The 25,011-nt window shown below is 36.2% G+C and overlaps 1 protein-coding gene across 2 annotated transcripts in view; it reads right to left on the minus strand.

The window, feature by feature from the left end:
• TTC28 (tetratricopeptide repeat domain 28) overlaps positions 1-25,011 on the minus strand; it is a 558,547-nt gene that overhangs the window by 421,379 nt on the left and 112,157 nt on the right. The gene's annotated exons all lie outside the window — the stretch shown is intronic.

Consider the following 25,011-nt stretch of genomic DNA (forward strand, 5'->3'; position numbering starts at 1 on the left):
CGATAGGTCATTATAGTGCTGTAATTTCTGATTCCTCAGGCTTCAAGTTACATGAAAAGACAAGATGTTGTTATAAATTGTTTGATTAGTGATAGAGAAAAACAAAATCCTAACTTAACAGAAATCTAATCCAGGTTGAAATGCTAGAGCTAAAAATCGTAGGAAATAAAGATATACTCAGTTAGAAACGACTATGACAAAAGAAGAGACCTAGAGAGGAAAATGCATGCTTAACATAAATTGGGAAGATCCTGTATCTTTTGATGAAGAAAAAGCAGTGCCCTGATCAACAGACGATCAAAGGACCCATTTATCACTTGGAAACAACAGGGAGCACGGAAGGTCAGGAGAGGAGAGCAATCACCCAAATAGGATTACCCATGAACTCTAAATGCTTGTCACTAATTACAAATCATCCAGTAGTACTGTGAAATGATCAAATGGGTTAATACAGGATTTGAATTAACTTTCTGGTTTAAGATTTTCCTCTAATCCACTAAACCTTAGAATCAGTGAAGTGTGATTTCTGCGTAAGATGAAACAGAACGCTGAGAATATTAACATAATATTCCAGTCTCTCGCCAGGCCAGGCTCACATACATCTCCTTTGCTTGGGAAGAAACTTAAAGCTTTATGTCTGACCTTTATTAGGATCCACCTTTTAGAGAAAGGTCCATTTGAAGTCAGAGAGCATCTTTGAGCCTCTGGAGGGTAGTGACAGTGCTTCATGCACCTTGGAATCTTCAGTGCTTAATAAATGATGTATGGTTGGTTGATAAATGGATGACACAAGTTAATATCAAAAACCTTCCTTCACAGATTTTGCTTTTCTTTCCCGTATAACTAATTAAAGCCCCAAATATACAACACCATACTCCAACCAACCAAGAAACATGAAAAAGCATCTATTAATATCTATCATTCCTTTATATTAATTTACATAAAACATCACATCTACTTTTCATGTTTCAATTCTCCACCCTGGATGGTTTTCTTTCTGATATCCCTATCACTCTTTTTTTTTTTTTTTAAATACAATGACATTTCTTTTGTTAAATGGCTGCTAGTCTCAAAAAGAATAATGGTGAAGACTGACTTGCATCATTGTTCTTTTACCAGTGGGGGGTATGAGCCTCAAGGAGTAAAGAAATAATTCTTGTCGGGGGTGGGAAGTAAAAAGGAAAGAATAGAAAAACTGTCTTCTACTGCTTGTCCTGGGTGGTAATTACACAGGTGTTTGCTAAATGATAAATTATACATCTTGTTTTGTATGCTTTTATGTTTGTAGATTACATTTTGATAAAAATAAAATATGTATGCCTATCCTCAAATATATAAAAAGAGAAACTACAACCACGAAATAAGAACAGATTACTTTCAAAATAAAAAACACTTCAGAGAATAAAAAAAGAACTTTTGGAAATTAAATATCAAATAAAAATTAAGGACTCATCATGAGGATAGTAAGAAAAAACTAAGGAAGTCTCTCCAAAGTAAAATAAAACAAATTTGAAGGCAAGAGATAAAAAATCGAAGAAAATTCAAGGGCCAGTCCAGGAGGGCCAATATTTGTATAACAAACCTTCCAACAAAAAGCAATTAAAAAACCAAGGGAAGGAAATCATGAAAGAAATGATTCAGGAAAATTCCAAAGGATATTAATTTTCAGATTTAAAAAAATCCACCAAGTACTCAATGAAATGATTGAAAATACTCACATCAAGGCATCATATGAAGAAATTTCAGAACAGTGAAAATCTTATTTGCTTCTAGAGAAAGGAAAATAGTAAAAGGTAAATATGTGTATATACAAATATATAAATCCTTTCTTTATCACCCTTTATATATGTATACACATATATGTATATATGTTTATATGTGTATATATGGTTCTATATACAAGTATATATGGTTCTATATATACACATATACATATATGTGTATACATATATAAAGGGTCATAAAGGATTTGGAATTTGAATGACTTTAGACTACTCAAGAAAAATACTATTTAAGCTATTTTGGGTGAGTTTCTAATTCTTACAAAAGAATGGCAAAAGAGCTTTAGCTGAAAGCATAGCTCAAAAATAAAAATTGACCTATAATTATTCCTAAAAAATGAAATATTTCTTTATACTATCATGAAATGAAAATAAAAAGGTATTCAAGCTGAAAATAATAAAATCAATTCAGTTTGTAAATGTTAAAAAATATACTTGTTATGGGCTGAATGTTTAAGCCCTAACTCCTAGTACTTCAGAACGTGCCTGTGTTTAGAGATAAATGTTTAAAGAGGTAATTAAGGTTAAATGAGGTCACATAGATGAGCCTAACCCAATACGACTAGTGTTCTTAGAGGAGGAGATCAGGACACAGACGGGCACGCAGGAGAGACCACGTGGAGATGGTGGAAGATGGCATCTACAAGCCAAGGAGGGCACCTCCGAAGAAATCAATCCTGCCGACACCTTGATTTCAGATTTCTACCCTCCAGGACTGTGAGAAAACAAAAGCCTTTTTTAAGCCATTCGGTCTGCGGTACTTTGTTGTGGCAGCCCTAACAAGTTAACACAATTCTCTTAATACTCTGCCAAAAATAATTACTATGAGTTTAACATGGTGGATTAAATACATGCAATTAGGCCTCCACTCTTCTAAAATCCCACTAAAATGATTCCATTAAAAGGATTTTATAAATGACATAAACTCACAATGAAAAAAAGATCAGAAGAGGCAAAAGCAGCAAAGTTTTAAAAGTTAGAAAGTGATAACTGACTTAGCAGAACCAAAACTGAAGGCAGTGAGAAAAGCTGTGAAACAACCCAATTTATATTGCAGAATCTCTTCTGGGTTCAGGAAGCGGCAGTGCCATGTACCTCTGGAAGCTGAGATGAAGACAGGTTAGAAGCAAAAAGGCAGTTGAAAAGTCTGTTTAAGAAACAGTCAACTCCGAGGACTATCCCTTCTACTTGTGGCAGAAAGCTGGAAGAAGGCAAACAGGCCTGGCCGGTGTGGCTCAGTGGGCTGAGCACTGGCCTGCGAACTAAGAGGTCACCACTTTGATTCCCAATCAGGGCACATGCCTCGGTTGCGGGCCAGGTTCCCAGGGGGTGCGTGTGAGAGGCAACCACACACTGATACTTCTTTCTCTCTCTTTCTCCCTCTTGTCAAAAAATAAATAAATAAAATCCTTTTTTTTAAAAAAAAAAAAGGCAAACAGAGGTCTCTGTGCTGAGAGGCAATTTCAGTTACAGGGTTCCATACTGAAAACATGTGGATGAATTAAAGACTTACATGTTTGTCTCTCATAACACTGACAGCCAAACAAATCCTCAGGCAGAAAAGGGAAGAGTTGGTACAAATGAATCTGACTAAACCCAAAAAAGAAAAAAGAAAAACAAAAGACCCAAAGGAATTCTACAGCTCAGGAAGAGCAGCATGTGGTAAAAACTACACTCAATCACTCTCACCTTGCTTAGGTAGCTTCCATAAGTTTTATTGTACCTCACTCTTAAATCTAAGCAGAATAAGAGATAGTAGACATTTTCTAGAAAACATCTAATATAAAAAGTAAATTATACCAAAATAAACAAAAAAAATGTAACAGGGAAAATAGAGGATATGTACATAAATAAAATTTTCAAAAAATTATCATTTATACCTTCAAAAATAATAAGAGAAAAGACTGCTTGAACAAAACAAGAATGGAGTATATTTAAAAAGACCATTTGGGGAAAAAAAAGACAAAATACAACATGAATTGACCTTGAAAACATTCTGCCAGAAATGAAAGGCCACACTGCATGATTCCATTTACCTAAAGTGTCCAGAACAGGTATAACCACGGAGGCACAAAGTAGATCAGTGGTTCCCGGGGATGGGGAGTGAGGGGGAGAGAATGACTAATGGGTAGGGGTTCCTTTCTGGAATAATGAAATGTTCTGGAATTAGATAGTGGTGATGGTTGTACAACCCAGTGCATAAACTAAAAACCAGTGCATTGTAATTTTTTAGTGGTAAATTTTATGGTATACGGAAATATCTCAGTTTTTAAAACAGAAATTTAAAACAAAAATATATAGAAGAAATTAAATATTCCATAGAAAATCTGAAAGATGAGGTAGAAGAGATGTCCCAGAAGGTAGAGCAAAATAACAAAGTAATGAAATTAAGAAGATGAAAAAAATTAAACAACAGGTCCATGAGGTTCAAGTAACAGAAATTCGAGGAAGAGAGAACAGAAAAAAGCAGAAAAGGTAATCCATCAAACTATGTGCCTATAAGTTCTCTAAAAACTTCCCTGAACATAGAAAATCAAAACAGATCTATATTAAGGCATACTGTTGTATAACTGCAGAATGCTGGAGATGAAAGGTCTAGTAAGCTTCTAAGAAAGAGAAGGAAAAAAACCCAGCCTTCCTTCATACAAAGAATATGGAATCAGGACTTCTGAACTGCAACAATGCAAATGAGAAAACAATGAACCAATGATTTAAAAATTCTGAGGGAAAATAATTTCTGAACTAGCATTAAATTAATTGTGAGAGTAATATGTGTCTCTTAAACCCCTTTTCTTAGGAAGGTACTAAAGAATGTGCTCTACCAAAACAAGAGAGTAAACCAAAAAAGATGAAGATGTGGGATCCAGGCAAAAGAAGATCCAAAAAGGTGAGAAACAAATGGATTCCCCAAATGATGATAACAATAGTCCTTTGACAACAGGTGAAATGAGGAAGCTAAGGAGGGAGCTAAATGAGGGAGTTAAGGAGGAGCCAAAGGAAGGATTTAAAAAATACTTTAGGCCTTAGCTGGGTAGCTCAGTTGGTTAAAATGTCTTCCTTATATGCCAAGGTTGCAAGGTTCCCAGTCAGGGCACATACGTGTATCAACCAATGAACACATAAATAAATGGAACAACAAATAAATGTTTCTCTCTCTCCCTTCCTCTCTCTCTAAAAAAAATCAATCAATAAAAATTTTTTAAAAAACAATACTTTTTTAGTTGGCTCTTACGTATAAAGAATCAAACTCAATCAATCCATCTATAAAGGTTTATTGCTACTTATATTCTAAGTGATAATAAATTCTGTAAGTAAGGAGATGTCAGACACTGAATGAATTAATAAGTGATTAATTAATGCTATAAATGTACTTTACATTGTTTCCAAGTTTCTAAGCACCTGTGTCATGGGTATTTGGTCATACACATTAAAGAAGTATGAATGAAGAATCACTAACTCAAGTGATTGCCAAGCCTGTCCATTCCTGTCAAATATAGTATTCTTCCAAGGAAAAGGCACAAACTATTTTTTTCCTGAAATACTTGCAGAAAATTTTGCTTTGAACAAAATCAGTCCCTCTTTTGCCTTATTACAATCCATCCTTCCACACAAAAGCCAGAGTAATTGTTTAAACTGTATGATCTTTTTAAATGTAATACTTGATATACCAAGAGATATTAAATATTATATTTGTTATAAAACAATCCCCCTGGCTGGCGTAGCTTAGTGGGTTGAGCACAGGCTGCAAACCAAAGCATCACAGGTTCGATTCCCAGTCAGGGCACATGCATGGGTTGCAGGCCATGTCCCCCAGCAACCGCACATTGATGTTTCTCTCTTTCTCCCTCCCTTCCCTCTCTAAAAATAAATAAATAAAATCTTTTTAAAAAATCTTTAAAAAAAGAAGAAAACCATCCAAGATCATAATTTTACTAATAACTTGCATCTACCTGTCACTCTATCCACCTGCCTCCTAAGAAAATATTCTTAATGCTGTGTGCATCATCATCTTGTCTTTTCTGACATAGTTGTATCACATTATGCCTGAACAAAATATTATGTAGCTTTGCTTGTTTGTTAACTTTATCAATGATGCATGTAATTGTAGTTAATTCATGTTCCCTAATGTGAAGTACTGTAACTGTGTGAAAATGCGCAGTTTCTCACTATTATAAATAGTGTTACTCTCAAAACTCTAATACATAACTGCTAGAGCACTTGTACAAGAATTTCTCTAGGAGTGAAACTGCTGGGTTGTAGAGTATAAAGTTCAATTATCAAACTATTGCTATACTGCCTTCACAATCAGTTATATCAGTTAAAATTCCTGCTAGCAAAGTGTAAGAGTTCCTAGTGATAACTGTCCCCCCACAGAACTGTGTTATGTGACACATATAAATCTATTACGTGAATGTAGTAACACACTGATATCTTAATTTGCATTTCCTTGATTAGTAATGAGGTAGTACAATTTTGGAAAGCAGTTTCACAGTTTCTTACAAAATTAAAATACACTAAACCATTTGATTAAGCAATTCCACTCCTACGTATTTGCTCGAGAAAACTAAAAACATGGCTTCCAGTCAAGATGGCAGTATAGGCAGACATGGGTCGACTCTTCAAACAACCACATCAAAATTACAACTAAATTATAGAGCAATCATCACTCAGAACCATCAGAAAATGAGTCGAATGAAAGCCTGACAACTACGGAATTAAAGAAACCACAGCCATTCAGACTGGTAGGAGGAGCACAGATGTGGAACAGGCTGGTCCCTCACCCATGCATCGTGGATAAGAATTCGGGAGGAATATTTCAGGAGCAAGGAGCCCCAGCCCCACACCAGACCCCTCAGCTAGGGTTCCAATGCGAGGAAGGTAAGTCCCCATAACTTCTGGCTACAAAAACCAGTGGGGATTGAGTCAGTGGAAGAAACTTCTGAAGCCTCAAGCAGTTCCTCTTAAAGAAACCACATACTGAATTACTTGCTCAGAGTCACACCCTCTTAGTTCCAGCACTGGGGTAGTGGTTTGAAAGGACCCGAGGCATAAAGGGAGAAACTAAAGTGTCTGGCATCAAGGCGAGCAGAGGCCATTGTCCATTTTGTAAACCCTCCCCACACAGAGCTGACAAGCTGGTGTAACATCTGAGACACCATCAACCTGGCTAACACTATTTGACCCACCTCGGAGATCCACAGAGCCTCCGCCCCACCCAAGTTACAGGCCCACCCAAGCTGCTTTTCCATATGAATGGCTGGTCTTGGCTCATGCTTCACAACTTCCTAAATCCTATCAAACAAGCATCTACTGGCCTCAGTGAGCCCCAGGCCCAGCACTAGAAGCAGCCAGCCTAGATTCATAACTTGGCTTCATTTGGGAAACTCCAACCCCAACACAAGTAGCAGTCATTTCAGATGGCTTTATAGCTCAGGCAGGGTGGCCCCAGGCAAAACACTGGTGGGAGCTGAAAACGTAATGAAAAATACTGAAAAATAATGAAAAAATAATGAAAGAAAACTACCCTCATTTGGTGAAGGAACTAGACATACAAGTCCAGGAAGCAGAGTCCCAGACAAGATGGATGCAAAGAGACCCATTCCAAGACACATCATAATGAAAATACCAAAGGTTAAAGATAAAGAGAGAATCTTAAAAGCAGCAAGAGAAAAGAAGTTAGTTGCTTAGAGGGGAGTTCCCATAAGACTGTCAGCTGATTCCTCAAAAGAATCTTGCAGGCTAGAAGGGATTGGCAAGAAATATTCAAAGTAATGAAAAGCAGGGACCTACAACCAAGATTGCTCTACTCAGAAAAGCTATTGTTTAGAATTGAAGGGAAGATAAAGAGCTTCCCAGACAAGAAAAAACTAAAGGAGTTCATCATCACCAAGCCATTTTTATATGAAATGTTAAAGGGACTTATTTAAGGAAACGATCAAAACTATGAACAATCCTGGCTGGCATAGCTCAGTGGATTGAGCGCGGGCTGCAAACCAAAATGTCACAGGTTCAATTCCCAGTCAGGATACATGCCTGGGTTGCAGGCCGTGACCCCCAGCAACCGCATATTGGTGTTTCTCTCTCTCTCTCTCTCTGTCTTCCTCCCTTCCCTCTCTAAAAAATAAATAAAATCTTTTAAAAAATTTTAAACTATGAATACAATGGCAAATATATATATATCAACAATTGAATTTAAACAAACTTAGTAAACAAGAACAGAGACAGAATCCTGGATACAGAGAGTATTCTGATTTTTGCCAAATGGGAGGTAGGTGTGGGGGAATGGGTAAAGAGGTGAGGGGATTAAGAAGTATAAATAGGTAGTTACAGAATAGCCACGGGGGTGTAAAGTACAGTATAGAAAATGGAATAGCCAAAGAACTTATACACATGACCCATGGACAGGAACAATGGCGGGGGTATTGCCTGAGGGAGTGGGAGTGCTGGGTGGAGGGGGGCAAAGGGGGAAACATCAGGACAACTGTAATAGCATAATCAATCAAATATAATTTAAAAAAAGATCTTACAACCCCAAAATTAATTTTTAAAAACTGAAAACATGTTTACAGCAAGACCTGCTTGTATACATATGTTCATAGCAACTTTATTCATAATAGCCAAAAAACTAGAAACACCAAATGTCCATCATCAGGTGAATAAATAAATTGTATACTGGTGAAACTATTACATATTTCATAACGACAAAAGTAAATGAATCGTTAATACCTGAAACAACATGAATGAATTGTATAGACATTATGTTGGGTGAAAGGAGCCAGATACAAAAGAATGTATTAGTATGATTCCATTCATATGAAATTCTGAACAACTAATCTATGATGATAGACATCAGATCAGTGAACACTAGAATGGAAGAGGAGAGATTCACTACAAAAGAGCAAGGGGATACTTCCTGGAGTAATGGAAATGTGTGACATTTTGAATGGGGTAGTGGTTACATGAGTATACACATTTGTCAAAACTCATCTGAGTATTAAACCACATGTAAATGTACCTAGGGTTTATCAAAAACAAAATAAACATAAATCAGATCATGTATTTCCCAGTACCAAATCCAGCATGGCTTGAAAACTGCTTTTAGAATAAAACCCAAACTCCTTCCCATGATCCACAAGGCACCGAGTGAATTAAACTGTGCTCTCCAAACCTTGCCTATCACTCTATCCCTCATTACTACATTCTAGTCCATTGACCTTTTCATTTATTAGAAATTCCAAATTCTCTTCTAAGTAATAAAATACAATGTAAAAAAAAGAAAAGGTGGGATGACCTAAAAATAGCAACTAATCACAATGTGTGGACTTTATTTAAATTCTGACTCAAACAAAATGTAAAAGAAAATCATTTACAGAATTTATTAGCTTGATTGCATTCATAAGCTTGAATGGCTTTCCTGAATTCATCCCACTTTGTTCTGCATCTTCATAGTCCCCTCCAACTTTGACTGACTTTGGCCAATGAGATCTTAGCAAAGGTGAGGCAAGCAGAGGCTTGACAAGCACTTATTCATTCTCACCTGCTCTTCAGTATAATTTGGCTTTGCCCTTGCTCCTTTGCTTTCACCATGAAAATATGCCCAAGATTGCCTACTGGAGGAAAAGACATATGAGGCAGAATCAGGAGAGCCCAGCTGACACCCTAAATATGTGGAAAACAAAACAAAACAAGCAAGACCAACAAAATCACCTAGTCCACCCACAGCTGACCACAGATACAAGCCCAGCTTAGAGATACAGAACCACCCAGCTGATCCCCAGACTCTTTATTCTCGTATCTTCTGAGGTTTTGTGGTTGTTACACTGGTTAATTGTGACAATAGATAACCAATATACATTTTGAGAAAACTAGAAGCTAAACACTGACTCAGTATTCAATGATATTAGGGAAACATTGTTAATTTTCTTCCAGTTATGATAATGACATTCTTGTCACATCTTTTTAAAAAGTCCTTATCTTTTAGAAACACACTGAAATATTAGACAAAACCATATGATGTCTAGAAAATAACATGAGGGTAGAGTGGGAAGGTTCACCATTGAAACTAATGATGAGTACAAGGGTTCATTATACTTTCTCTGTACTTTTCTACATGTTTGAGATTTTCCATAATAAAAAGTGTTTTTTTAAAAAATCCAACCCAACCAACCTTGGGGCCTTTGCACCAGCTACTACTCCTTCTGCCAAGCTTGTTGAGGCCTCAGTTAAAATGTAGTAGCTTTCCTTGACTACCAGCTCTAAAACAGACCCTCTCCCCAGTCACTCTATCACATCAGCCTGATTTACTGTCTTCCCAGGACTTAGCACCATCTGAAATTACCTTGCTCATTCATTTGTTTATTTTCTGTTTCACCACATCCACACTCCCAAAATATAAACTCCATGAGGCAGGGGCCCTCCTCTCTTGCTCACTTTTCATTTCCCAGCATCCAGCATACAGCTGACCCATTGCAAGTGCTCAAAGAAGAAAGAAATCAAACCATGGCTGACTGAACAAGTTTCAAAAGCACAAGTCAAAGTAACATGTATGGGCTAAGTTACAAGGGAGAAAAAAAACCTCTGACATGGCTTCACAGAACTACAACCAAAAGGGGTACTCAATGATGAGCAGCAAGCTGACTCAAAGTATCTCTCTTAAAATATAAAACAGTAGATGGAATGAGGAGAGCCCTTTGGCTTAGGTTGCTAACTGCAAGCAGGCTGGTTTCTCCATAACAGCCTCTGCGTTTCTGTTGTTTGCGTCAGAAATGACTATAACCCATTAGGGTGCCTTTCAGTGCTACGCACATGTAACCTCACTCTCATACAAAAGGTAATGTGTTTCTTTTGGGGGGACTCTAAAGACTTATCCAATCACAAAACGATGGGGATTTGACACTCATCACTGCTGTTGCATGTCAGAGAATTTCCATGCTGGTAGGTTTCTCTGATTTCCCCAATTTGAAATGAAACCTTTAGTGACTTAAGCATTAGAACTGGTAAATCATAATTAATTAATAAACATTTTCAAAAAAGCAATAGGTAACAGGTAATAATCAGAATCTTAAAGCTTAAAATGAGAACTATGTAAATTCTCACTGACACTAATGTCAAAATAATCGTCTTTGTTCTCTCCCTCCCCCTCCCCATGCCCTACACTCCCAGTCTCTTCATCGCTGCCACCCTGCCATCCACTATCAGCTTACCCATTCCTTTCCCATTCTCTCTCCTGAACATCCATTCCAGTCCCTTTGTCTTACCCCCTCTTTCTTCCCTTCTCCTCCAAGCTTCCACTGATATGAACTCATTCATATTTTTACACATTTATTGAATAATATAAGAAATGAAAAATAAAACTATAAAAGATAGTTTACCTAAGATTTTTACCTAAGAGACTGAGCATCTCCTTCCTGAGGGAGAGAAAAAGGCAAGCAGCAAGCTCACATTACAGAAGATGAGGCAAAGCCAAATGGGGGTTATCAATATGCAGATTTTACAAGTCTCCAGATGTGAACTGTCAGTCACAATGATTACCACAGTAATCTCACAAAGGCTGTATACGAGGAAAACAGTGCTGCTACAAGCATTCATTCTAAAAGCGTTTGTTTAATGAGTTGGGGAAAATTTTGCAAACATATCCAACAATTTTCTTTCTCTTGTGTTTCATACACTTGTTTCTCGTGTAACTAAGCTATACATAGATTGTAAGATTTTATGCCAACTATCTTGCCATAAAACTCACATTTTACACTTGTGACCTCACCATCAACTTTCTGGCAATAATATCAGGTCACAGACTCCACAGAAAGGCTTAGGAATATAAACTCAGTAGGGATCTTGAAATGTTCAGAAAATTAATTAGTAGTTGGCATGCTGTTTAAAAAGCCTTTCATTCTGGTTCTGTCAAAAGCAGTCTGGCACATTTCTCTAACACACTAACAATCTGATGATTGGTAAAACCAAAGTTTTATTTAGGTCCTTTCTACAGTTCTTCAGTGTTTCATTTGCATACATACATAGGAACCAAGTCAAAAGCTGAGGTTCCAGACACTACAGGAGGAAAAGGCATTTCATTCTTAGATTAGCCTATTTTTTAAAATCTTTTAATGCTTCTTTATGCTTTTAAGACTGTTTCTTATCAAATGAGACAATGGTGAGAATAGTTATGGCGGAAAGCAAACCAAAAGAGAATATGTAGGCAAGTATTCACAGGCACAAAAAAACAGAAGTTACTGTGCAAACTTTTCTTTTCTTTTATTGAATTTATTGAGGTGACACTGGTTAATAAAACCATACAGGTGTCAAGTGCACACCTCAGTAGATCATCATCTGCACACTGCACCATGGGCTCACCACCTAAAGTCAAGTCTCTTTCCGTCCCCATTTACCCTCACTTCCACCTCCCCCCACCATTTTATTTTTGAAATATTAATTTAAAAAAATAATCAGCCCCGAAAACATCAGGTCTTATTTTCTAAAGTGTTGGCGAACACTTTGTGTGGTATCAGGAATTGTAGCCCCACGTAAACCAGGCCTTCTATAGGGCTTGTAAGTCTTGACCAGAACACTAGGAATGCTGGGAGGCAGGCATGATGCGATACTATCATCCAGGGTTCCTGTGGGAAATCTGGCCTAAAGAATGCATTACACCCTGTGAGGCTTGCTTTGCTTTGTGGAGCCCTGTTGCCATGAATCAGATATCTAAATCCAAAGCAGAAGGAGTGAACTCCTAGTCTCATGAGGCATACCTTAATGACCCTTTGGGGCCAGCATGTCTAACAGACCTTGACCTGAGGCAGATCTCTGTGTTTCCTCAGTTGTTATCTATAGATAATATCTGTTTTCTGTAACTGTGGCCTTCAGACATTGATTGATTAGCTTTGCATGTGTGCTGTATACCCCTGCACATATTGTTCTCAATAAAAGCCCCAGGAGAAAGGACCGTGGAGCTCTTCTCCTCTGAGAGGTTAGCCAGCCTTTTCTTCCCAAGCAGATCCTGTATTGATAGCCTCATTTCATCCGTGACTCCAGGGGACACTGCAAGATGAGGTCCCCCACACTAAAAGGCTTTACACACCACAGAGATAGGATGATCATCCTCATTCTATAAATGGATAAACAAAGAATTAATGAGGTTAAATGATTTCTCCAAGGTCACACAGCCAGCAAATAGCAGAGACAGGATGCAAGTTCAGGTCCAATCCCAAACCCTGTGCCCTAAACCACTATACTACTCTGTTATTCTTTTTTTGTTGTTATATATTGCATTACATCTATAAAAGTTATCCAACACAAAAATCTAGCTATTTCAAGATAGGTACTTTTAAAGAATGAAATGTTTCCTTTTAACTTTAAATTCTGTCACTTACATGACAGGTGACATACTGTAGAATTTTTAGTTGTTCAATATTAATTTCCATAATAAAGCAGTTTACAATCTACATTTGAGAATAATCCTGGACTTACTGCTTAGATTATTCCCCATTCTGAGAGATTCCTATAATAGAGAAACCATTGCTATTAATTAAACACATGGGAATATAAACAAAAAATGGAATATAGGTGAAATTTTTAAAGCACTTTGTGATTATAGAACATACACAAAAGGCTGTATTTCAGTACAGAAGACATCAGGTCTGGATGCTTGCTTATAATTTACAATAATCCAAATACTTCTAGATTCTAATAATTGGCACAATTCATGAAGTCTGCATATGACAATCATTGTAGAGCCCAACAAAGCTACAGAATGAAACTAAGTGAACAGATGGAATTAGAAATTTGTTCTATTTTGAAGAGGGGCAAGCTTTTCCAGCTGCTGGGATAAAATGACTTGATACAAATGTTGAGAGAATTGGATTAATTTCTTGGTACTGTTCTCCTCCTTCAGTCCCCTGGAAAGAAAGATCATGTCACTCAACTGTGATACTTATAGCCAATTACAGGGTGGTTTGAGGCTGCCAGGCTTCTACCGCATCTCCAAGCTGAAAAGATTTCAGCTGTAATGTAAAACCGACAATAAGAATAAAGTGAGGAAGAGTAGGTAAAATGAACACTGTCATACTGGCAGCCAGTCTCATGGGAAGGTAAGAGCCAAAGAATTAGCATTTCTGAACTTGACAGATGAATGTCACAGTCACAGAGACTCTGTGTGCACCAGCAATCTTACTCTGCTCTGTCCCTCGTGTTACACCAGGTTTTAGGAACTACTGTTCCAAGTGTGCCCTATGTCAGTCAAATGTTTCCCTTCCCTCCTATCAATCAAAGATTTCTGCAGAATTTTAGTCTAATCATTGCTTGTACCCACTCTCCCATTGTGCTCAGGTAGCAGAGCTAGTAATTGGCAATCTTATATACAATACCCTACACACCTCAGGAACTCAAAACAGACTGACCACGTTCATTCTTCAGCAAGCAAGCACTTTTAAAAATAATTTACTGAGGTAAAGTTTTCCATAACATAACATTAGCCATTTGAAAGTGAATAATTCAGCAGCATTGAGGACACTCACGATGTTGTGCAACCAGCACCTCTGTCTAGTTCCAGAACACTTCCATCACTCCAAAGTAAAGCCCTATCATTCCCTCAGCCACTTGGAAACCATTGATCTGTATTCTGTCTCTATGGGTGTATCTATTCTGTCCACTTCATACAAATGGAACCATATGTATCCTCTGTGTCTGAGTTTTTTTCACTAAGCATAATGTTTTTGACGTTCATTCCTCCTGCAGATCTTCGTTTCTTCTATGACCAAATAATATTTCATTGTATAAATTTCTTTATCCATTCTCCCATTGATGGACATTTCCACCTATTGGCTATTTTGAATACTGCTGCTATAAACATGTATGTGCATGTATTTATACTTAGGAGTGACACTGTAGGGTAACGCTACGTTTACCTTTTTAAGAAAACTGCCCAAGCCTTGCCTGGCGTGGCTCAGTGGATTGAGCGCAGGCCTTCAAACCAAATGGTCACCAGTTTTATCCCCAGTCGGGGCACATGCCTGGGTTGCAGGCCAGGTCTCCAGTGGGGAGCCACATGAGAGGCAACTACACACTGATGTTTCTCCCCCTCTCTTTCTCCCTCCTTTCCCCTCTCTCTAAAAATAAGTAAATAAAATCTTAAAAAAAAAAGAAAGCTGCCCAACTATTTCCACAGACAAGCGAGTATTTCTGAGCACCAACCATGTACCAGATAAAGTCCCAGCTCTTGGGAAGTTTACATTCTTCTGAGAAAGGAATAATAAACAAGCTAATCACTAATTATATGTGCAAATATATGTACATATAAATGTCATGTCAGGTGGTGGCACATGACATGAAAAAATCAGCCAGAGTAGAGTACAGAGAGTTGTGGGAGGATATATTTAATATAAGGTAATCAGGAAAGGCCTGATACATGAACAACATGAAAAGAGATCACTAGATACTTTTAGACACTGCGATAGTCAGTGAAACATTGATTTTTCATGAAACATTTCTTATATAGCATTTTTCCAAAATACTTTCATCTTTTTGGCTTGAATAATGTTCCCTTTGTGACTTTATTCTCAATGTTAATTCAGACTGGTTACTTTATAGAGTTTTGTGCTTTTTATTTTGTCCAATACAAAATAAACTGATCTGGTGAATTTTTTTGATTACTAGTATGCCATGTAGCAACATACCTATATTTCTGATAGGATTACAGTTAGTAATCATCAAATAAAATGCTGTGGAATGTCAGGACTCTATAATCTCAAACCATCAATTTCCAAGAAAATTGTAACTAGCAAATTATGAATATCTCAAATAAACTACTAAACCCCAAACATGGAGCAAATACTTTTGGCTAAGGGTTAGGAACCCCAGTTCCGCTTCTGGCCCTACTACCTTGGGCACGTTATTGACTTTTCTGGATACCAGTTTTCAGAAAGTGTTTGGGGTGGGGGAAGGGGAAGAATCATGCCTATGGTCCAACCTAAGAAAGGAATCTTGAATAGTACGTCTGGAAGCCTCAAAGACTCGGGTTCTTCTTCAGGAACCCAAACACAGCTGCAGTGACACAGTGTATCGGATGGCTTTCAGTTGATTCAGTTGAGTGAAAAATGACTGTCCATTATCCTACCTTAGAGAATAGCCCCATTTTAAACAGAAGTTTACACTCCAAACCAAGGATCACAATCTAAATTGCTAAGGAACTCTAGATCAACAAAATATATGTTGAAGGGTAGTAATGTACAGAAAAAAGTTATAAGCACAGCACAGAATATCATACAGCTATCTTTTGAATGCTTATTAAATGCCCGGTACAATTAAGCAGTATACATACATGTCATATATACATATATGGATATATAGAGAAAAATATATATCTAATAAGGATAAAAGCACCTTTATTCAGATTTTACACAAGAGAAATGAAGAATTAGAGAGACAAAGTAAATGTTAAAGATCATACAGATACACAGAGTAAAGTAGGATTCTAACCTAGATAGGATTGAATGGCTCAAAGTTCCCTATGATAGTTAAAGATCTTAACAATATGACTAATGTTCTGCATTTAAGTTCTTAATATTTTATTTATATGGACAAACCAAGGATGTAAACAAAACCCAAGATCCTAGCTAAAATCAAATCAAATCTCTTAAGTTTCTTCACCTAAAATTTGCCTCTACTATTTTTCCAATCTAAACTCAAAACTACTTTATCAACTATTTAATTGACTTTTCTTTTTTTGCAAACATGTCCTTTAGAACAAAATTCTCCAATACAGAAATATACTAAGTCTAAACATATTTTCCACCTATACTCTCTTCCCAGGGGATTTCATTCCCTTCCAGCACCTATTTGCTTATAACTCCCAAATTATATCTTGAGTCTTAACCTCTCTACTACGGTGTGGGGGCTTTTGTATCCAATTACATCCAAAACATTTCCAGTTGGGTATTTCAGAGAATCTTAACTTCACAAGGATAAGCCAATTTTATATTTCTCTCTGTTTAATTGTTATTTTTTATTGTTGTTCAATTACAATTGTCCCAATTTTCCCATCATTGCTCTCCCCTGCAAATTTTATATTTTTCCTTGCCATATCTGTCCCTCTTCCAGTCTTCCTATTACAATAAATAGCACCTTGCCCTGACTGGTGTGGCTCAGTTGGTTGGGCATCATTATGCAAAGCAAAAGGTCACAGCTTGGACTCCCAGTCAGGGCACATGTCTGGGTTATGGGTTCAGTCCCCAGTCAGGGCGCATACAAAAGGCAACCGATCTCTCACATAAATATTCCCTCTTCCTCTTTCTCCTTCCCTTCTTCTCTCTCTAAAAATAAATAAATATTTTAAATTAGTGAGAAATAAACTTTAAAAATAAATAAATAAATAGCACCTCTATCCAACTATCACTGAAAGCCAAAACTTAGGATTCATTCTTATCTTTCCATCCTCCCTCTATCCATCCTATCCCTGGGTCCTGTCAGCTCTACAGCCAAAATATATTTGAAATCTGTCCCTGTCTCACTACTGCCTTCACTACTGCTACTTCTCCAGCTCAAGTCATCACCATCACTCACTCAAACTACTGCAATAGAACTCACCTCTTAACTGATCTCCCTTCCGACCCCCTATAATCCACAGCGCAGTCACAGTCATCTTTCAAAATCAGAACACCTAGCCATACCCTACTACAAATTCTCGTGACCTGGTCACTACCAAATGCCAAGACCACTTGCTACCATACCTCTTCTCTGTGCTCCAGCTCACCCGTCTCTTTGCACCTCGGGCACAGCAGGTTCACCTCTGTCTCAGGGTCTTTGTATTTGTTGCTTCCTCTATCAGGAACCTGTGTCCCCAAACCTTCACAAAGCTAACTGCATCTTGTCACTCAGTTCTCACTTTCAATGTTTCTCCTCAGTGAGACCAAATCACTCTCTAGCTCATCAAATACTTTATTTTCTCTAGAGCATTATAACTGTCTGGAAGAACTTTTCTTGTGTATTTTTAAGTAGATTGCACCCACTAAATTGTAAGTTCTTTGAGAGTTGAAATCTAGTTTGTTTTGTTTACTGTTATATCCTAAGTAACTGAAAAAATCCATCACATGGCAGACATTTGATATTTATTAAATAAATGAATACATGAACAAAGAACCTATGGACATAGTGTTTTTTTTACAAGTTGAAATTATTACTACTCCATCCCCTATCAACAGGAAGGCAGAATCTGTACATAATTTATCTCCATCTCCAGAGCATTTCTACAGTACCTTGAACATTATAAGTGCTCAAAAAATAGTGACTAAAATTAATGAAGGAAATTTTATTATAAAATGTTTAAAATACATAGCAGTCCCTCCTTATCCAGGGAAGATACATCCCAAGACCCCCAATGGATGCCTAAACCATGGATAATACCAAACCCTATATGTACTATGTTTTTTCTACCTATGATAAAGTTCAATTTATAAATATGGTACAAGAGATTAACAATAACTAATAATAAACTAGAACAATTATAACATACTGTAATAAAAGTTATGTAAATGTGGACTCTGTCTATATGTCTCTCAGCAAACTAAAAAAAAATCTTTTTTCTTTTAAGATTTTACTTATTTATTTTTAGACAGAGGGGAAGGGAGGGAGTAAGAGAGGAAGAGAGACGTGTGGTTGCCTCTTGTGCTCCCCGCATTGGAGAACCTGGCCTGCAACCCAGGCACTTGCCCTGACTGGGAATCGAACCAGCGACACTCTGCTTCGTAGCCCAGTGCTCAATCCACTGAGCCACACCAGCCAGGGCAAATTTTCTTTTTTCTTTTTCACAATTTCATGGATAGATCTGTTCTTACTGCAGCTCTTAGCAATTCACCTTTTCACTTAAAGGAAACACTTCATAGATTCACTTTGGCATATTTGAATTATCTGTATAACTCTTGTGCTTTGGAACCATTATTAAGTAAAAGAAGGGTAACATGAACACAAGCACTGTGATACCACAAAAGTATTGGGTTGGCCAAAAAGTTTGTTTAGTTTGTTCTGTACGATGGCTCTAGCAGTGCTTAGTTGTCTTAAACTTCATTCAAAACAATTTTGTTAGATTGTATTGTGACAGCTGTCATATTAGTGTGCATTTTAAAAAACATTAAAGTTGGTGAATTTCTGTGCAGCCATTTCAGTACTGAAGATAGAATATGCAACAGTTTTGGTGTATTATGCTTTATTATTTCAAGAAAGGGTAAAAACACAACTGAAATGCAAAAAAAAAAAAAAGATTTGTGCAGTGTTTAGAGAAGGTGCTGTGACTACCCAAATATGTCAAAAGTGGTTTGCAAAGTTTCTTGGTACTATTAACATTTTGGCCAAATAATTCTTTGCTGTGGGGCTGTCTTATGCTCTAGAAGATGTTTAGCAGCACCCCTGGCCTCTACCCACTAGAAGCCAATAGTGGGACATAACCAACATACTTGAAATATTCAAATAATTATAGTGATTTGTGAAAATGAAAAATGTGTCTTTTATTTTACAGAAAAAACTAAACGGACTTTTTGGCCAACTCAGTATTATTCATCTACTGAGACATCTACTAAGTGACCAATAGGCACATGGTATATGTAGTGTGGATACACTGAACAAAGGAATGATTCACGTCCTGAGCTGGACAGAGCTGGGCACCCGAGGTTTCATCATGATACTCATAATAGCATGCAATTTAAAACTTATGTATTGCTTATTTCTGGAATTTTCCATTTAATATTTTTGGACTGTACTTGGCCACATGAAACTGAAACCAAAGCAAACAAAACTGTGGAAAAGAGGAAAATGCTGTGCTTAATTATATACTTATAATATTACTTAATTATATATATATTAACATTTATTGAGGACTTAGTATGAACCAGGCCCTGCTCCAAATGCTTTACATATTATCTCATTTGATACTCCTAACAACTCTATGAGGTAAGAAATATCATTATCCACATTTTACAGATGTAGGATCTAAACAAAAAGAGCTTAGGTGATTTGCCCAACTAGTAGGTAAGTAGCAGAGCTGAAATTTGAACCTGGACATTCTTCTTCAAGACAAGTATTAGTATCAGCTAAATAAATATTCTAAAAAACTTGCCATCTTAACCATTTGAATTTTGAGTTCTTCTAAATTTAAGTAAGCAAAAAGTTTATTTATAGTTGTGATATAAACTTACCTAATTATTACTTGATATCAGAAAAGGGTAATCTTCTAAAATAATATTTTCTGCCACAAGGTCAAGGACAATACCAGAGGATCTCTGCATAATGAAAGAACTGTATAGCATAAACTAAACTCATAACCACTGGAGGGAGAAATTGGGCTTATATTTTACTATTAAGTATGTGATCCAATACAAAACTTTAAAAACTACTGAAGAAATATAAGAACTTCTGAAATGTTTGGCTATACATACAAAAAGTAACATAGAATATACTACTTTATAACAGGATTGGTGAATAGTTAATATAAGGTTATTTTTTTCATATTATATAATTCAACTTTGTAAAGATTGACAAGCAATAACCTTTAGTCTTTGCTCATCAAAAGCTCTGCAACAGTCATCATCCATTACCTTCAAAGCTTATGAACTTTGTAAAGTATGAGACTATCTAACTATCTATCTGAAACCAATGAGAAATAAAACTGAAGGTATACTGTAATTGAAAAAAAATTAAAGCTTTATGATTCCAGCACTTCAGAATGTCAAACTTATTTGTAAGAACAGGCAAACTCCATGGTTTGTCATGTTTAATATTTGAAGTTCTTATGACTCCTCTCTGGAAGCCTCAGAGGTGGGGTACAGACCCCAAAAATGTCCCCTCTACTCATGCCCTAATTCTAACTCTATATAATTATTCTCTTCCCCTGCTCCCCAGGTCCTCTACCAGATACTACACTTGTGATAGACTAGGACAAGAAAGGAAAACACTCCATTACTCCAACCCAAAAGAGCCTCAAATGACAAAACTATATAGATTTACAATGAAGGAATTCAATGAAAGTATAAAAAAAAGGAGTAAGTAACCAAAAGGTGAAGAGAAAAGAATAACAGACCATTGTCAGACCTATTCTCTGAAATCTGAAGACTCTCTTCTGGATTATCATAAAATCCTCAAACATGATTTATGTGTCTGATCTGCCTCTTCAACTCAACACTAAGCCGTAAGTGTACGGCATAGCATGGCATTTGTGAATCTCCCTAATAAAAATTTTTGTAAACTGCTTTCTCTAGGATGCCCCTCAAAGTCCAGTATAGTTTTACTGTCCTGTCAGTTTTCTGCCATGACATTATGACAGGGTTATTTCATTTTAAAAGTTACCATTCATTCAACTGCCACATATCAGCTATCACAGAGGCAAATGATGGAATAGTATTTCTGTAATATATATAGAGTCGACTTTTTTTGAAGATTGTGAATGAATGAAATGATCTGATAATTCTAAAACCTAATCTGCTGGGAAAATTAGAAAAGACTAAAAATTAGGAAAACTAAAACCCTTCCATTGGTAAACTAGTTCATATCATGACTGAATCAAGCCATTCACATTTCATCTTCAGCTATACAGATGTCAATATGCCCTATGTAATAATACAAAATTATCTGAAAACCACTATAACCTATAACAGTGACTTTTATATTGCTTTCACTTAATTTTAATATAAAAATACATACTGCTATCTTAACATAGGAATTTGCTTAATTCCTAATTCACTTCACTTCCATTTTTTCTTTCCCATATCTGTTTGCATTCTGTTACTTTAAATATATTCATGCAAATTCTCCATGTTCAGGCCACATAATTTAAAAAATTTTACACAATATTGGTATGGGAGATGATGATAACAATCCTATTTTTTTCAAACTGATTCCTTGCTAGGTCTGTGGGGTGGGGAAAAGTGTTAAAAGTGATTTAAAAGCTAGATTTACTGAAACCCCACTTTTTCAGATGAATACCAAAAGAGAAAGAAAATGAGCATGTAATCATTCTATCTTTAAAGTAAGAAAATAGAGAAAAATTACATTCACACTGTGAAAATAGAGAAAAAATACGTCAAAGAGACTGAGTAACAAACTGAAAAGAAATTGCATTTCTGCTTGTAACTTAAAATTATAGAAAACAACTTCCTGTTATTTAAAACCCACTTTTAAAAATTGCCCCAAAATCACAGATATTATTATTTTTTAAAATTTAAAGATATTAAGAACAAAATTATGTTGTTAATAAATTTAAGTAATGAGCTGTTATGCTGCAAGACAACTGTAGTAAGGTGTAAACAATACTTATCCATCCTGCCAAAAAGAAGACAATAAGTAATAAAGACAATTATGATAGAAAATTGATTGAATCACTCTTTCAAAGGGGTTGGTGCCTTTGAAATCCTTTAGTACAGAATCTTTTTCCTATGGGATACTGCGCAAATGTTTCTGTCTTGTCTAAAGTGTACTAAAAATTACAAATACACACTCATACTGAGGAAGATTGCTGTTACTTATCAGGTTGAAAGAAACAAGAGAGCCTTGAAAAACAGGTATTTCCAGGGAAGAAAAGTACAGCAGGAAAGTGAAGGTATAATAAAAGGACTATACTATACTCAGAGATATAGGAGGAAGACAAACTGCATTAATTAATTTTCTTTAAGAAATGAGACTCGCTGCACACTGAGATGAATTGTCTCATTTGCCAAGTGTCCCGAGTGGCAAAGTCAAACAAATAACTCTGTAATTCTTCATTAGTATTTCATCAAGTTTAACCATTTGAAGACTGACAAAAGGGGGAGGGGTCCCTCAAATCTTAAGAGAATTACTGATCAATTTTTATGTGTATCTTTCATTATCTTTTTTTGTTGAAATACCCAAGCACCAGGTGAAAATGATATAAATACAGAGCAAACCAAATAAGATAAATGGCAGGGAGGACCTACTGTTCAGGGGAGACCATGCCGAACAGAGCAAAGCCTTTCAAATCCTTCAGAGCTAGATTTAATTTCTGACTCTTCCACTTGGTAGTTAAATGACTTTGCCCCAATTATTTAATCTCTTGAGTCTCAATTTTCAGTAAATGTACAAAATGAAGGATACATCATGCATGGTTGTGAAATTAAAGATGATTGTGGCATTAAATATCATATGCATATAGTACCTGGCTTTTTTCTCAGTAAATATTAATTACTCTAATAATGTATACAAGTCAGGGAAATTTAAATGTTTGACATTTACTGTTAAATGGTCAAAAATTTTAGTATACTATGTGAACTTCTGAAGCTTAGTGACTCTCACTGAACATTTAGTTGAGAAATGTAGTCTTCAATTGTCATGTAATTTCATTACGGAGGTAGGAGTTATAGAAGGAGTCACTGTAAATTTACTTTTATTTTGGACATAAGCTTTTCTACCCTCCGCCCCAGTAAAATATAAATTTTAAAATCAAAGTCTAGTTTTTATAGTACATGGGACATTTATTCAAAACCAAAACAGTTTTATCATCTTATAATTATAAAATTAATAAATTACCCTTACTTTTAAAAACTGGATATTAAGAAAAAATCCAAGTATACATTTTTAAAAATCAATTGAAATCTTACCAAGATAACAGTGGTTAAGATTTTGATATGTAAATAAACATACACACACACCCATCTTAGACTTCTTTCTCTGTATAAGTGAATATATAGATTTTAATGAGAACTGGGAAATTAATATACTTTGAATACATTTCAGATGTCTTTAACTGTACAATCATAAGAACAACACTAGAATGAAATGAGCAAAACTTCCGCAATCCCAACACCTTAAACCAAGTGTTTTTACCTTTGCCCTGTCCATTTTTTTTAATGGTTACCCACATGAATATGTAATTGACAATTATAATCATAAAAGATACAATTTTATTTTCTTTATCCATTGTAAGCATGTTCTCTGTTGCTACATGAAAATAAGTAAAATACAAGAAACAAGACACCATGTTACAGATACTAATATCAAAATATCCGCCCTGATTATGATTTATAAAGCCAATCCCTCATTCTTGGAAATGACTAGTTTTAACAGTACCCATGCCTACCTTTGTTTTTAAACTTTGCTGCTATAGAGATTAAATGAGAAAAGACATATGAGAACTCTTAATAAATCTGCATTATATGAATATAACATAACATTATTATCAATGGAACCTAGAATGAACATTTCAAGTGTATGTAATGTCTCTCAATACTCTTAGGAATGATTTTCTAGGACTTTTGCTCATGGCAAACAAAAAAAAAAGACCTTTATTATATAACTACATCCAGGATATGCTATAAAAATATTTTTTATGTATTTCTGAGCTTCTGAGTAAGTAAGGGAAAGGTCTAAGGTAGAGAAAGGAACAATGAACTGAAAGAGAGTGAGAGGCATGGAGGAAGGAAACCTGAATGAAGAGAATCAGAATCTCCCTCCTGAAATTAAGCCAAGACTCTTGAATAGCATTAACATGGTCTCAGGTGTACACAGCCCTTGGTTTCTGACAGAAATAAAAGTAAATCCTACATGAAATCTACAAGCCTCAATTTAGGCCCTTAGGATTACCTTTAAATAAATATGTACTAATAAATTGTCTTTTTAAAGAAATTTTTATTATTTTTTAAATTATATTTTATTGATTATGCTATTATAGTCCCAATTTTTCCCCCTTTGCCCCACTCCACACAGCACCCCCTACTCCCACAGGCAATCCCCACACCATCATTCATGTTCATAAGTCATGCATATAAGTTCTTTGGCTATTCTATTTCCTATACTTTACATCTCCATGGCTATTCTGTAACTACTCATTTCTTCTTCTTAATCCCCTCACCTCTTCACCTATTCCCCCACAGTCCTCTCCCATCTGGCAACCATCGAAAAGCTCTCAGTATCCATGATCCTGTCTCTGTTCTTATTTGCTTAGTTTTCTTTTTAGAGTCAATTGTTGATATATATGGGTTTTTGGTGTTTTGTTTTGTTTTTTTGCCATTTCATTGTTCATAGTTGTGCTCCAACATGGTCTATAGCTGTCCACTGGGAACACAGGCTCTGGGGTTTCCCAAGTAGTGCAGACCAAGGTCAGCCCCCACCTGTGTTTTGCTGGGGCCACCCTGCCTGAGCTATAAAGCAATCTGAGATGGCTGTTGTACTGGGCTTGGAGGTTCCCAGGCAAAGCTAAATTGTGAATATAGGTTGGCTGCTGCTAGTGCCAGGCCTGGGGCCA

The sequence above is a fragment of the Phyllostomus discolor genome, chromosome 13 (assembly GCF_004126475.2).
Source record: "Phyllostomus discolor isolate MPI-MPIP mPhyDis1 chromosome 13, mPhyDis1.pri.v3, whole genome shotgun sequence".
Lineage (NCBI taxonomy): Eukaryota > Metazoa > Chordata > Mammalia > Chiroptera > Phyllostomidae > Phyllostomus > Phyllostomus discolor.